Source organism: Dioscorea cayenensis, chromosome 16 (genome assembly GCF_009730915.1).
Source record: "Dioscorea cayenensis subsp. rotundata cultivar TDr96_F1 chromosome 16, TDr96_F1_v2_PseudoChromosome.rev07_lg8_w22 25.fasta, whole genome shotgun sequence".
Lineage (NCBI taxonomy): Eukaryota > Viridiplantae > Streptophyta > Magnoliopsida > Dioscoreales > Dioscoreaceae > Dioscorea > Dioscorea cayenensis.
In genome coordinates, this window is record NC_052486.1 from 15580812 (window position 1) to 15595644 (window position 14833).

At 44.1% G+C, this 14833-nt stretch overlaps 1 non-coding gene and 2 pseudogenes across 1 annotated transcript; 2 read left to right on the forward strand and 1 right to left on the reverse strand.

Moving 5' to 3' along the window:
- The first annotated feature begins 598 nt into the window (after positions 1-598).
- LOC120279905 lies at positions 599-705 on the forward strand. The gene has a single exon (XR_005542208.1). It is a non-coding gene; the product is annotated as a small nucleolar RNA R71 (small nucleolar RNA).
- Positions 706-6495: 5790 nt separating this feature from the next.
- LOC120278549 lies at positions 6496-7270 on the forward strand (annotated as a pseudogene).
- A 5659-nt stretch (positions 7271-12929) lies between these two features.
- LOC120278550 lies at positions 12930-13639 on the reverse strand (annotated as a pseudogene).
- Between the last annotated feature and the right edge of the window lie 1194 nt (positions 13640-14833).

Genomic DNA, 14833 nt, shown 5'->3' on the forward strand with positions numbered 1-14833 from the left:
TGTCGATTGAACAAATCTAGCCAAGTGCTTCTCCAAATCCGTCATTCGGGTTTCCAAGCCTGAAATCCTATTTTCCACTTGAGGGGCTTGTTGTTGTTGTTGGAACTCCGATAGCCCCATGGTCTTCTGTGGTCCTTGATTACTCCATGAAAAGTTGGGATGATTCTTCCAACCTGAATTGTAGGTGTTGCTGTATGGATTCCCATGAGGTCTCATTCCATTACCTACAAAGTCAACATTCTCAACTGAAGAAACATCACCTATGACGATTGGGCAATCGGAAGGAGCATGTCCTCCACCACAACCGGTACAATTTGTCACAGCCGCAACTCTATTCGAAGCTATAAGATATAGCTTTTTACTCAAACTCTCCTCTTGGGCCTCCAATGAAGTTACCGCATCAATTTCATGGAGACCGGCCACCTTTTTCTTTTCCCTAGCGTTCCACTGGTAGCTATTTAACCCCATTTCCTCAATCAATTGATGTGCCTCGTCGGGGGTTTTGCTACCTAAGGTACCTCCTGTTGCCGCATCCAAGAGTTGCCTTGTACTCGGGTTCAAACCATTGTAGAAGGTTTGAACAATCATCCACTCCGGGAATCCGTGTTGCGGACACTCGCGCAAGAGTTCCTTGAACCTTTCCCATGTCTCAAATAGAGACTCCAATTCCAACTGCATAAAGGATGAGATCTCATTCCTAAGCTTTTGGCGATTTTTCCGGGAGAGAAATAACGGGCTAGAAAAAGCTTCTACCATCTCCTCCCATGTAGTGATTGATGCCCTAGGTAATGAGTGTAGCCATCGCTTTGTTTTTCCCCTTTAAGGAAAATGGGAAGGCTCTCAATTTGATGGCATCATCCGTCACACCATTTATCCTCAGCATGTCACACACCTCGAGGAAGCTCTTTATCTGACTGTTTGGATCCTCAACGGCCAAACTGTTGAATTGTGCATCTGTCTGACAGATATGGATGAATGTCGGCTTTAGCTCGAAATTCAAAAGTCGTGATTGGGGGACGACAATACTCAATTGTGTCCCCAACACTGAAGGTCTGGCATAATCAGATAGTGTCCGTTGTTGCTCATTTTGTTCTGCCATGTTGTCAGATCCATCTACTTCTAAATCAGCTGGATTAGGATGTTCTTGTACAGGTTCTTTCCCTTTTCTTCGAAGTGTACGTTCAAGCTCAGGGTCTCCTTCAATCAATATTTACTCCCCGGCAACGGTGCCAAAAACTTGACAAGTATCCCTTTCTTATATCCCGCAAGTGCACGGGTTTGTCGAAGTAATAATCCCGGGTGAGCGGGGTTGAATCCACAGGGAGTAGGGAGTAAAGACATTTAATTCGATTCTTAGCTATGTGGAGTATCAACAATGATAAGTGTGATAATGATTCAATTCTCAACAATTAAAAGCAACAAGTAAGAGAGCAAAAGTAAGGAGGAGGCAAGGCAAAGAACTCTATTATGGCCGCAAAGAACTCAAGGAACGGAGGTAGAATCTATCACGTCGGAGGGGAAAGGGGGCGCTCCTATACCTCTCGACTCACCCTCTCAACCCTCTCCAACCTAGCTTTGTCTAACGCTCGTGGTGTGTCACTCACTCACAAGGTTAATAACAAGAACTCTCAACCCTAGTGTCACTCTAGGGGAAATGTTCATACAATCAAGCATTCAAGGTTGGAACTCACAATAAACATCAATTTATTGAAAGCATAATAAAGAAGTTCAATGAAACGAATACATCCTAGGGTTCACAATCAAACAAGTACCCACTAGGGGTTTAGCTCTCCATGGAGCTAAGTACAATCAATGAAATCGAATGTAAAAGCAATAAATCCATAAAGAAACCCCCTCGATGGTCTTGTCGATGGTCTTGTGGAAAGTCCTCTACTCGTCGTCCAAGGATTCCTTCATCCGGTATAGGATACTCCTCGATCAAAGCTCCCCTACCAACCTTCTTCCTAATTTAATGACAATGTCGGAGCCATAGAACCTCTCCAAAACCTTCGCCAATAACACTCGAAACCCTAGCCGAAACCCTCTCACAAGTTGGGGAAAAGATAGAGAAAAGAATACTGAAATTGGGGCTGAAATCGGCTTTAAATAGGGCTGCAATCGGGCGACTACACGGGCGTGTATGATGTCACACGCCCCTGTGGAATTTCCACACGGGCGTGGAGAATTTCCACACGCCCGTGTGGATTCTCTGTTTCCCTTATTTCTCGGCCGGGATGCTACAGTACTCTACCGAAAATACTCCCGAATTCCATACTTTCATTGGGGTAACGCAAAGGGGCACACGTTTACGTCGTGAATCATTTGCTTCTTCAATGATGTACACGTTGGTGGATCTCTTATTCTTATATGCATAAATCAGAATGCTCGAGTGTGACTACCTTTGTGCCCCTCCAAATTAATGTGCTCACTCGAATACGAGAAGGTTGGCACACACTCTAGCATCTCGCACCTGACCTATGTCTTCGCGTTTGAACTTTAGCAAGATCTCCTCCAAAATAGGTGCATTATGATCGACATTGGCCTATTTCCTTCATACTCAACCTCACAACCCTACCTGCATAAAAGTAACATAAAAAACACACATATTAATGTAAAAACCTGAGAAAAGTAATGCTCAACATAAGGAATGAACGCTTCGCATTCATATCGCACAAGCACTTATCAATGGTCGTCTTGGTACAGGGGTGGCTAATACCGGTGGCTTAGTCAGGTATTCTTTTATGCTTTTGAATGCATCTTGGCATGCTTGGTCCCAGAAACTCCACTCCTTTTTTCATTAGATGAAAAAAAGGTGATGGAATCGACTTATAGAAAACTACTGGTTTTTCCGTTAGCGTAGCAGTTCAAAGCGGATCCGAGAAGTTAAGCTTTACAAGTGTCTACGTAAGGAGACGGTTTGGTAAGTTAAAAGTCGAACGCGTGTGGAAGATAGAGCTCGAGCACCTACATAAACTCCTGAAGTTCCGGGTTGGTGAGAGGAAGGTTCATAGATAAACTACTGATGTTATGGTAGTCTTTGGCTCTTTGTCATAGAAATTCTATCTCTCGTTTATCAAAGAACCACTTCATATGCTTATGTCTCAGCAGATGATCGACCAGATCGAACGATTACTCGAGCGGGAGCTTTATCCGGACGGATGATCAAATAGAAAGAATGGATATCTCCCATGTGGTTTGCGCCTACTTTCCTTAGGTTAAGTGTTACATAGAGCATTAGCTCAACTCAAAGCCTTTCTCTCCTTTTTCTTTCCAAGCAATCAATGCGGCTAAGCAAACTAGGTAACCCCTACCTAAGGGGGCCCTGCCCGACTTCCGAGGGTCGAGAGGTCGGTCAAACACCCGATCCGGCTTCTCCGTGAAGAAATAGATAGTCATGGAATGATGGATCAATAGGGACCTTATTACCCGTGGGCTTTTCCATAATATGCTCTTCATCATTGCTTTCGGTTCGGGATAGAGGTTAAGAAAGAGGGTGAATCAGCATGTGAAAAGCATCAATGGAAAGATTGAGTGGACAATGAATGGATAGTGCACAGTTCTTCATAAGTCCGATAGCACGAATGATAGATTGTAAATCTTCCCACTAGTACTTGTTTAGTTGTCACAATCTCTATTCCGCATCTTAGTCTTTTTCATGTTGTTGGAATCTCGAATCATCCATTTATTATTTTCTATCATCTTGTTTGGAAGACCAATTTGAGGATGGGTGGACTATTTTTGGAGCAAACTACCACATCAGGCTTTGTGCAATCATTTCAACATTCAGGTTCATGTCGATTCTGCTTGTTTTGTTTTGTTGATCGACTCAATTCGGTCTATTAGCCTAACTTCTCGGCTTCCTGCTCGCTTTCTGTTTTGACCTCATTCATCCGATATATATATATAAATTTAAAAAATAAATAGATTAGGGCTTCAATAACTGGTCGTGGTTCAAGCCCCATCTTTCAATTCTTCCTTCCAGCTCGGATATGAGCCCCCTTCTTCTCCACCGGAAAGCCTCTCACCTTGACCACACCTTTCTAATCTGTTGAACTAATCTAAATGAAACCGATCCTTCCAATAGCCAATCTCGCCTCTCACTGATCAACGATCCCTCTCCCTCAGACTCGAGTCCACGAGCTATAGACTTGGCTGAGACCTTGTTCTGAGATGTTGTTGGATTACGATGCCTTGATATGTGATGCCTGAACGGACATAGTCTACCATCATGTATGCCGGATGATCAAACCCCTCGGGGCTTTATGAATCACTTTAAATGAGTAGGTAGGGCAGGACGAGATTGAAAACCAAGTCTTTTTTCATCATCGAGGGGTGTGAGGGAATACGTATGCTCGGCGGAGCGAAGAAGTGGCAAAAACTCATATATATATGTAAGGGTGGAGCTTGAAGCTGCCAAACCCACATTGGAAAATGAGAGCTTCGGGAGGGAAGCCTGCCTTGGCCTAGCGACGTGCTCCACAGTTTGAAGAAGCACGAGCGAGCACTGCTCAAGTTCGCACAACGTTAGTCTCACTCAGCAAGGCAAACACATAGAAGTAATGAAAGGAAGTGTGCACAACCATATCGAAAAAGGCAAGCGGGGAATAAACTAGAACAAGACCAGGGTCAGCGGACCTAGAAGAACAAACAGAAAGAGATGGATCAACGGATCCAGAGGTAGACTTGTCAAGCGACACAGACACAAATACATAAGGAATCACATCATCATCTCCCAAGTGCGACACCATGTTGACAATGGCAGAATGATTTTGGAGAGGTTTGGTCTCAATTTTTGTCTGGTGGGGGGATGACTCGTACTCGTCTTCAAAAACCAATGTATTATCTCGAAAGGCTTGCAACGTCCTGAAGGTCAAAAACAAGTACTGCGTACCATGACCCTTATTGCTTTTTCTTGTGGCAATATCTACAAAACCTATCTAACTTATCATCACCAGGCTTAATGTAGTCGGAGGGAGGCAACTTAATCCTATTCATCTTCAACAAGATATCAAAATAAGACTTTGTCTTGTCAATAGGGTAACGAAAGTCCTTCCTCCGGCCTTGCTTCCTTGGGCAACCAGAGGCGCCCCATTGCCACGACCTCGTCCTCGTCCCTCCTATCCTAATTCGAGCATCATGTACATACGCGCCTTGATCGCTATAGAAATCCTCGAGTGCAGGTGAATAGAATGGGATAAGTAAGCTTTTCATGAAGAAGCCATTTAGCCTTCTTTTTCACGATAGAATTGCTACTTGTGCATGCTTCTTCGGGATCGGCTTGGCGGGCTATGGAAAGAAGATCTTCTTTTATGAACTGCTTCATTCTTGGCACATCTGGGCTGCCTCCTCCATAACTCGAGCCGGTGTTGGTACCTATGTCTGTCGATACTAAGTCGGATCCGCTTCTCGGTGGGAACTAGTGCTACTCGACCTTACTTATTCTAGTCTTTTTGTAATAAGAAAAATCATTCAAAGGCTGCCAGGAAAGCTTACCGGAATTCTCTCTTTACTTTAAGGCTAAGGCTTTACTTCACTTCAAGAAATTGTTCTCTTCCACCGACACAGGGATAAAGATAGGCTAGTTCCCCCTTTCGAACAAAAAATTCCTCTTTCCCCTTTCACTCAAATAATGAAGTTCCGAGAACAACCTCCTTAAGAGTTATCTTAGCTTGATGTGCTGGGATGTTCCCTTACTTATACTTAGTAGGACGGGTTGGGTCTACTAAACCATGTTGAGGACCGACCAATGGATATGTTTGGGATAATGAGGAGCCCGAACCCACGGAGATAAGAATGGAATGCACTGAGCTTATGTCTTTCGGGGCTTGGTCGACTTCTTCGCCCGGTGGCTCGCATTCAGTGTGGAAGTCGAGTATAAGCAATTTCATTGTTGCATTCTTTTTACGTTACGGGGGTGGGTCCTCATGGGATCAATAGCATTTCATAGGAATAAATAAATAAGTCTATTTAAAATTCAAATCTTGAGCAGAACTTGATAACGTGTATAGGAGGAAACCATAACATAAAAAGGTAGTTCATAGAGGTCTATAGTCCATTTTAATGTTCCGCTCTCTCCATAATATCCTACGATGACCTCTCTCGTCAGGGGCAAGAAGCCCTATCTATCAACAAATGATAGAGGATTGGAAGAAAAATCCCCCTAACATATATATGTTGGAAGATTGGAATATCACATAAATAGATAGTCGAGAGGGAGAAGGCTAAGTAAGCAAAAATTGAGCGAGAGGGAAAGGCTTCGACTCCTTTTTCCGTAGTCCGGTGACGAGCCCATATAGAATAGAATTGAAAAGAAAATCCTTTTTTTCCGGTATGTCGCTCCATGAGCAAGGAGTGCCACTTGCGGTGGCGAAAAACTAAGCAAGGGAATTACTATAATTAATCTAATCTCTTTGAGCATGAGAAATCCTTTGATTGCGTATGGAATATAGATCCATGTCTTTCTTGTTCACTAGCAAGGCAAGGACAAATTCTCACATGTCCGTTTCGTTATTACAACCTATTTCTTTATGTCAAAGACGAGAAGCTACACGAAAATTCTTTTTGGATCTTGGTTGTTCTTAACAGCGATGGCTATTCATTCAAGTCTTCGGGTAGCACCACCAGATTTTCAACAAGGTGGAAATTCTCATATTCCATATGTACATGTTCTGCTGACTCGGATGAGTATTCTTGTTTTATATCGCTTCTGGCTATAAAAAGCGAGTTTCTTATTCCATTAACAAAACATCTCCTTTTTCTTCGCTCTTCGGGAACAGAGTACAGATTGGTGCTTTTTCTACTTTGTTTACCTTAGTATCTGGGGGTTTTCGGGAAGGCCTATGTGGGGTACCTTTTCGAGTATGAGATGCTCGGTTAGCTTCTTTGTATTCATCTTGTTCCTTATTTACCGGGTGCCTTGCGTTTTCAAAAAGCTTCTGTCGAGCTGGCTCCCTATTTCAATCCGTCTTTGGACCCATCGATATACCAATAATAAAGTCTCCACTAGCAACGGTGGAATACATCGCATCAACACAGGAGTATTAGCCGATCTGGTACATCAATACATGTTCCTATGTCGATTCCAATCTTGTCTAACTTTGCTAACTCCCCCTTCTCAATCCGTATCTTGTTTGTTCAGAAAACACGTCTTCCTATTCGATCTTTTCCCGAATCTCTCTTAACTGAAGAAATAAAAGCTCAAGAAAGACCTAGTTCACTCACTGAGAGAAGCATCCATGGCTATAGTAAAAGTTCCTCTACGAGGGAATAGAGGAGACACCCATTTTTGATTCAGTAGAAGACCCGGGGAAAAAGAGAAGGATAAAGAATGTCATATATCTCAGGAGCTAAATCAGTTCCCGATGAACAAGTAAGAATTGCCTCAACAAAAATGGATGGAATTGGACCTAATCAGTTCCTAAAAAAGCCATTGAGGTTCGTTATCGACTAGGTATCAGTGGGCACATCAAGATGAATGAGTTAAATAAGTATCAGATCAACCAAATTGAACAAATGATAGGTCAAGATCATGTTGTTCATTAGGAGTTGAAGAGGGGAGAACGAGCAGACATCGAACGATTAATTTCTATTTCTCGTTATCGTGGAATTCATCATCAAGATGGATCGCCCTTACGCGGTCAACGAACTTATACTAATGCAAGGACTTTTCACAAGAAAATTCAGAAATGAAAGAAGGCTACCAAAAGCCGTTGGTACTTGTCTGATCAATCACACTGTGAAATAGTTCACTTTTTTTTTCATTCGATGTCTTTCACCGGTTACTAATCACATATATGTATAGTAGGCCCCCTTCGCCACTCCATGTCTGGCTCGGCTTGGTCTCGCTCCCTTCACCCGCCTATCGTATCGGATCGGCTTCGTCCATCAAGCGACTGCTTCTTCCTCTATAGGTTTCACTATCATGGTAGTTGTCTCTATGTAGTCATCGGCCTTCGTTAAGCTCCGCCAGAAGCGACTAGTCGCTTCCCGAATGCCTCTTGTACTAATGTGTATGGTCTAGTCTTTCCAATGCCTCCTTCCTTGCCGCTAACACACGCTAGAGCAGAGGTAAGCAAGCTACCTTGCTTGCATTGCGTGGTTAAGCGGTAGCTTCGCGCCCTTCACCCTTTCTTGAAATTGGCGTGAATGATCCTATCTTCGACATCCTATTTAGTCTTATTATATATTTTTCTTTTTGTTACATCTCTGTTTTTCGGATTCGAGGATGAGCGACCGATCCTAACATCATTTATAAGGAGCGGATGAGCGAAAGCCTCCTCCTCGAAGAAAAAGATGTCTCCAGCGTGATCGGACTTCAACCAACTATTTGGATTTTTGAGGCGGGTTCGGTTAGGAGGGAAGAAAGAGATATGTTGCTTTCTATCGAGTCCCAAGCGGATACCCCCTTCTTCCACGATGCGCTTACCGAGGGAAAGATGCGGGAGGACCGGGGCTAGAGCAAGTTGGGTTGGGGTATAGAGTCATAACCCAGCGGTGGAAGATGGCGAGAGGGGACGTGCTCGTATGGTTCATAGTGGGGTATGATATTCCGTGGATTGTTCGAACTTGAAGTCCTCTATATTCGAAATATGCCTTTCTAGGAGCATTACGATGTCACGGCTCAAATGGTCTCTTATGAAGTCTCAATTGGTCTTATTCTTGTTATGCAGCCTTGTGAGCACGTTTGGATCCGTGAAGGAAATCGCTCGGATGTTCCCCTAACCCAACCCGGGAACGGACCAGAGTGAACCGCAACATGAGGAATGTTTGCGTCTCATCGCAAGGCTCATTTTTAGTTTTTGGGTCATAGGGTGAGGCGGTCTTTGTCAGGGGCACAAGGGTCCTAGTACTACCCGGTGCGAAGAACCCGGAGGTGGCTGCAATGAGCGAAATGTCACTAACCCGAGCCCTAAGCGATGAGCAAACACTCGAGCGTGAGAGCAAGGGATCACCCAGCGAATGGGACGATCTTCAAGGAGGGAGGAGAGAACCATGCTGGAGAAATGGCGGTCCGAATCCACTCTAAGCTGCGATAATAAGCTGACTAAGCCGTGCTTAGTGAGGGGCATTCTCCACCGAGACGGGGCCAAGCCTAGAATGTATGGGTGATAGATTGGCCATAGAAGTACTCCAGGATATACACCAGGGCAAGTAATGTTGAGCATACGACGATGCCGCCCATTTTCATTTTGTAGAAGTCCCCGGCAGAGGAAAAGGCTGTAGGTGATGGCACGTTCTGCTTCTTAGGGCGCTGAAATCATTCCTATGGTGTCGTACGTGACAACTGGTGTAGATGATGAAAGAAAAGGCGGGCTCTGGCTTGAAGCGAGGGACCTATTCTCTTAATAGGCGCCAAGCAAAGCGGAATAGGAAAGGGGGCCGAGCTTGCTGATGAGTGCCTTTTTAGTCGAAATAGAAAAGGGCTTCAATGTGGAGCTAACATGGCTGGCTACAATTATAGCCAAAGAAAGATGAGATGGAGACGGATCTGTCCGAGGCCGCGGCAGGGACTACGGAGGAAAGCCCTCCCCAGCTAGCTAACATAGATATCTATTCTCGGTGCACATATTCTCTTCCCGAGCCGAGGCCGGTGAATCGGGCCACCACTTGAGGATGGGAATGGCTCGAGACCACTGCCATCATTTGATGAAAGCACTCTAGTCCGATCGCCTCCGATCGAGTATCTTGTCAACCACTGGGACCCTAGCTCCTCACCAAATGACCTTGGGTTGGGACAACCACGAGCACATGAGTAGTTCGCTCAAGGACCACACCCTCTCCAAAAGTCGGATGTCGGCCGAGATGGGCTGGGAGCCAACCTATACTTTCCTTGGGCTTGCCTTGCCCCAACATCTAAATAAAAGGGCGGGCGCCGAAAAAGCGATCTAGCCTTTTTCGACGAAAGCTTAGCTTGGTAGGCGTTGCTTACTCACCCTACTCCCTCGAGACAATGCAATGCTTTGAACACGAAGTTTGCGGTTCAGCCCCTTCTCCCATGCGGTCGGAGGCGGTGCCTCGGGAAAAAAAGCACGGACAAGCCACATGCGGGGAAACTTGCACGTGTGGTTACGGCCGGGGACCCCATATCTTGTACTAATATGTTTAGGTCCCACGTAATTCGAGTGAGATTGTCATGGCACAAAAGCAGATATGGTCCGGTATTCCCTTGTTCCCCGTATTGGTTATGTTCGTTATTCCTTATTCCTTATCTAGCGGAAACTAATCGAGCTCCGTCTGATCTCCCAGTGGGAAGCTGAATCGATTCGCAGGCTATAATGTAGAATATGGGCGGGATGCGATCCTAAATAGTTCATTGTTGGCGAAGCCAATGTCACTGTAGTCAGGGGACTCATTCGAGCCCTAAACAAGGGGTGGGTCTTTACCAACTTAAAAATTCCAAGGTTTTTAGGGAAGAAAAAAAGAAGGCGGGGCACTCTTCATTCTTCATTCTAAACTCATGAATGTCGGGTTGGGGCTTTCTGCCTTGTTATCAAAAAGGGGAGTTGGGTAAAGCAAACTCCCATGTTAGACGAGCACGGAGCTTAGTCAAGTAGAGGCGGGTTCTTGTTGCTTGATGCTTCGATTGAAAAACTACGTCGGTGGGGCCATGCCGGTATGATAGAATATGCATTAGAAAGGTCAATCCCTCTCTCCCTTTTTTAGTCAAAAAGAAAAAGGGCCGAACTTCTAAAAAGCAGCCCGCCCGCTTCCATAGAACAATAATGTCGTGCAGCGTAGACCTAAGTGGGTTTATTGGATCCTGGGGAACCATCACAAGTACGGCCGGCCTATAGAATGAGAATGTCATGTCATCCAGCAGAGCTTAGAAGAAGGTGAGTCAGAGCCTATAAGAAGGAAGGTGACTGCAGCAGACGGTGACTCCTTTTCAATAGAAAGGAATAGTCAAACCAACCCGAGTGGTCGAGTCAATCTCGATGATCTTATCGGCAGGCAAACCCGGAGGACGGGAGCGACCACGGTCCCGACCTTACCAGCACCGTAGGTTTACTAATCAATGAAACCCTTCAACCTACTCTCTTTTTACGACAAAGTCAACCAAGCGGAACAAGCGAGAGGCGCCACGGAATCCATCCATAAACCTACGCGTCATGGCGGTTTCCAAAGGAAAGGTGACCCCTCATCTTCTCTCCGATTGGGAGGCTAAGAAGTCGAGCACGTGGGAATGCCGACCACGTAATAAGCCACGTCACGGTGAGGCGAGCAGCAAGCGGGGTAGAGTCAAGTAAAGTACAACAATGTTGGGGTAGGACGCTAGTATAGTACTTAAACTAGGGTTGCTTCTTATCGCTAATCTTGCATTTTTAGCGAGTCTGTTAGTTGAGTGGCAGCTGCGCCTTCCCTCCTCTCACTTGAGAAAGATTTGCTGAGTATTTTTCTTATGGTCTTTTAGAGTACGATACATCGGTGTAAAAGATTGAGTAGGATCGATAAGATATGCACGATGGTTGTACATGCAAACCTCGTTTGGGGTTTCCCCTCACTACTATCGGTTTGTTAGTGAGAGGGTGAGTAGGCGACCCTTCCACGTTGGCTCCCCGTCATCCCCAAGAATAGTGGTGATACTAGGGGACGTAACGTTTGAATAGGCGAGCGAAATGGCTCAACCTTGGCTACAAACGCATGAACTCTATCCATATTGTCCGACTGTGAGATTATAGACTTTAACGTACTTGCATTGACCTTCTTCTCCAATAAATAAGATTTTATTTTAATAATGAGAATAAGGACAAGTAAATACGTACAAGCATGTCTGATCGGTCATACCTTACATAGATAGCCTTTCTATGAAAGGGAGAGATAATAGAAACACCCGATCGTGTATGTAAGAGAGGTCGATGCTTGGCGCAGACAAGGGGCTGTGTAATGGGTCGCATCCCCCGGCTTATGTGATTTTTGGAATCCATGATCGATACATCGAAGAAGGCGAAAGGCATAATTCATTATTTACCTATGAATCTCCTCTACTTGGGACTTGTCAAGAACTTTACAAAAAAATGCAATTTAAAAGTAGAAGTAGAAAACTCTTCCCAAAGGTAGTAAATAACAAATAAGAACTTCCTCAATAAATCTTTGATCTTCGAGGTTTATTCCCCTATGTTGCCCGTGTGAAAAGAAAAGATTTTTCCATGTTTCCGAGAGAGATTGCCTTCTCTCGGGGCCGAAGTCTTCTACTTCTAGTCGATTGCTCTATGACGGGCTTCGAGTCTTTCACAGGCTCTGCTCAGCTTGTCTACGCTCCGACCAATTCAATTAAGTAAGTATAAATGGAAAAAATGATGTTTTGGAAAAAACGATGTTTCCTTGCTCGTAGTATAAGAAATAGTAGTAGTAAAAAGAAAAAGGCAATCAATCGAGAATCAAAAGAAAAAAATGAATTTTCAAAGCGTAAATAAAATAAAGTATAAGTATAAAGTAGTAGTAAAAAGTGAACTTTTTACGTTATCTAAATGGGATCCCTATCTTTATCTCTATCCAAGTGGATACCTATCTATATAGAGAGAGATCTATCTATGAATCGATCTAGACTATCCTCTATCCGGATAGATATGTCCCTATGAGCTAGCTGATTTTCTTTATTTTTTCTTATATGTTTTGGCCACATCCGTTTCCGCTCCGAAGAGGAAGGTTTGGATGTTTCAATCTTATGTCATGAGGGATATGACCTATGTTAGGCCGATAAGATACCTTAGTTTTTTGTGTTCTATGATTGACCTCCGAATAATGAGTAGGTAGTTCGATCCATTTGATTCTTATCTTCCTAGTAAACGGGGATCCGGAGCAATAGTTCGAATTACTATATAAATAAGACTTGTAAACAAAAGGACTTATTGTTCGAGTAGGAAGATTTAGGTTTTTCTCCTTCCTTCTCTTCGATAATAAGAAGTATTTAAAATGAAACAAATTCCTCTTTATTCTCTTGTGCTCGTGAAGGAGCGCCTAAGCATACTTTTTCGGATCAAACTTCTTTGTTCTTTTCTAAGTCTTCTTCTTGCATAGAAGAGCGTAACTCTTACAAAAAGCGGGATTTTGAGTAGTAGGCGACACGCTCTCCGAGTTTTGAGTAGGCGGAACCATTACATGTTTTGGTTCTTCTCCACATTCCGACCGCGGAATTTTCCAATGATTTTTTTCAAGCGATATGTCGATATAGAAAGATCTCCTTATTTCTTCACAGCGGGTTCTCGCCCCACTTTCTTGAAAAGATATTAGATCACCGTGAGAAACTTTCAAATGAGTAATGCTTACAGGTCCATTATTCACACAAACCCTTCGATGACTTATCGGCTGCCTTGCTTGAGGAAGAGTGTCACAAAAATGGAGACGAACCAGAATCACGTCTGATCTTATTTCTTGATTAAATAGAAAAGGGATATATGAAGTTAGTTCTCTTCCTCTGTGCATCTCCCTTATGGGTAAATCCCCATAATAAAGGGGCAACTTTCAGTATAGTTTGTGATTTGATGTTCTTGTTTAGATTTTCTATTAGAGAAAGATTTCTTTTTAATAGATCTCCTCTTGTTCCTCAATCTTCGGAGAATGCGGCGTTGTATTGAGAAAGTTCTCTGTCCCAAACATTTCTCGGAAGTAGGCGACACGTTTTAAATCTTAATGCGGGCATGGCATATCTCGTTGAATCGGGTCTTTTTCAGCCACATCGCGTATAACGGGAATCGAGACCCAATTCTTCCACGACCACACGAAAGGTCCTCCCTTAACTACGAGAATTCTGTGGTTGCCTAGTTGTTGTCGGGTTTTCATAAGTCCTAGATATACTACTTCGTAAACACTAGAGGAAACCCTATACTTACTTGACCGATCGCTAGGCGATGCTCGGGGTAAATGGCGATGTCGAGAAAGACAGTAGGGAAAGCTCATAAAGTGTGGCGTTCCGAAGACTCCCTCTTACGAAAATCTGGACCTATCTCTCCCACAGTCAAAACTCTCCTCTCTAGTGGGATCCATCCTCAGGCTAAGCCAGAAGCCTCGTCTCCTTCAACTGATTCAAGTTTTTCAGTGACTAAGAAAGTAATCTCACTGAACATTGGATTATAAAAAACCTAGTAATAATTACAACGCGAAATCTAAAGTCCAATATTTATATACAACACACACATATTCCTCCCTTACGAAGAAGAAAATCCAGTGGGTGGTGGAAGGCTTCAAGAGTGAAGAAAGGTTCTTATCCATCGGAGACCGGTTTTTGTGAAATTTGGGCGAGAGTTTTTCTATCCTCTCTCTCACTTTTAGCTGTCTGTCCCTCACTCGGTTCCGTACTCTGATCTGACTCACATCTCTTTGGGGCTCTACCATTTCTTGTCGTACAGTTGATTGCCTCCTGTTTCTAGACTTGCTTTCTTTATATCCTTTGCCATTGCTTGAGAAAAAGGGGGGTCTGTTCGTGGTCTCTGCTTCCAATCGAGAAAAAGGGGGGTTTGTACGAGATGGCTGCTCTTATTCCAATCGAGATGACCAAGGCCCTGTCACCAGCTAGACTCGAACCAATGCTCGATGGGCTCCCCAGACAAGGGTAGAGTCAAGCTAAATTTGGATGGCTCTGCCTCTCAATGGGACCTACGGGAGACAGAGGTCTTATTATTATAAGACACCATGATGGCTGGGTACTTGCTTGCTATTCGATCACAATCACCCAGTCTACCAACAACCGAGCAGAGGTTTTGGCCTGGGATTCTAATATGTTTTTTCATACAATTGAAGTAGGTGCGGGGACTCTAAGATTACAATCCAGATGCTCCTCCAGAAGGCGACTCCCCCATGGACCCTCAGGACCATTGTTCATGATTGCTAGTTTTAC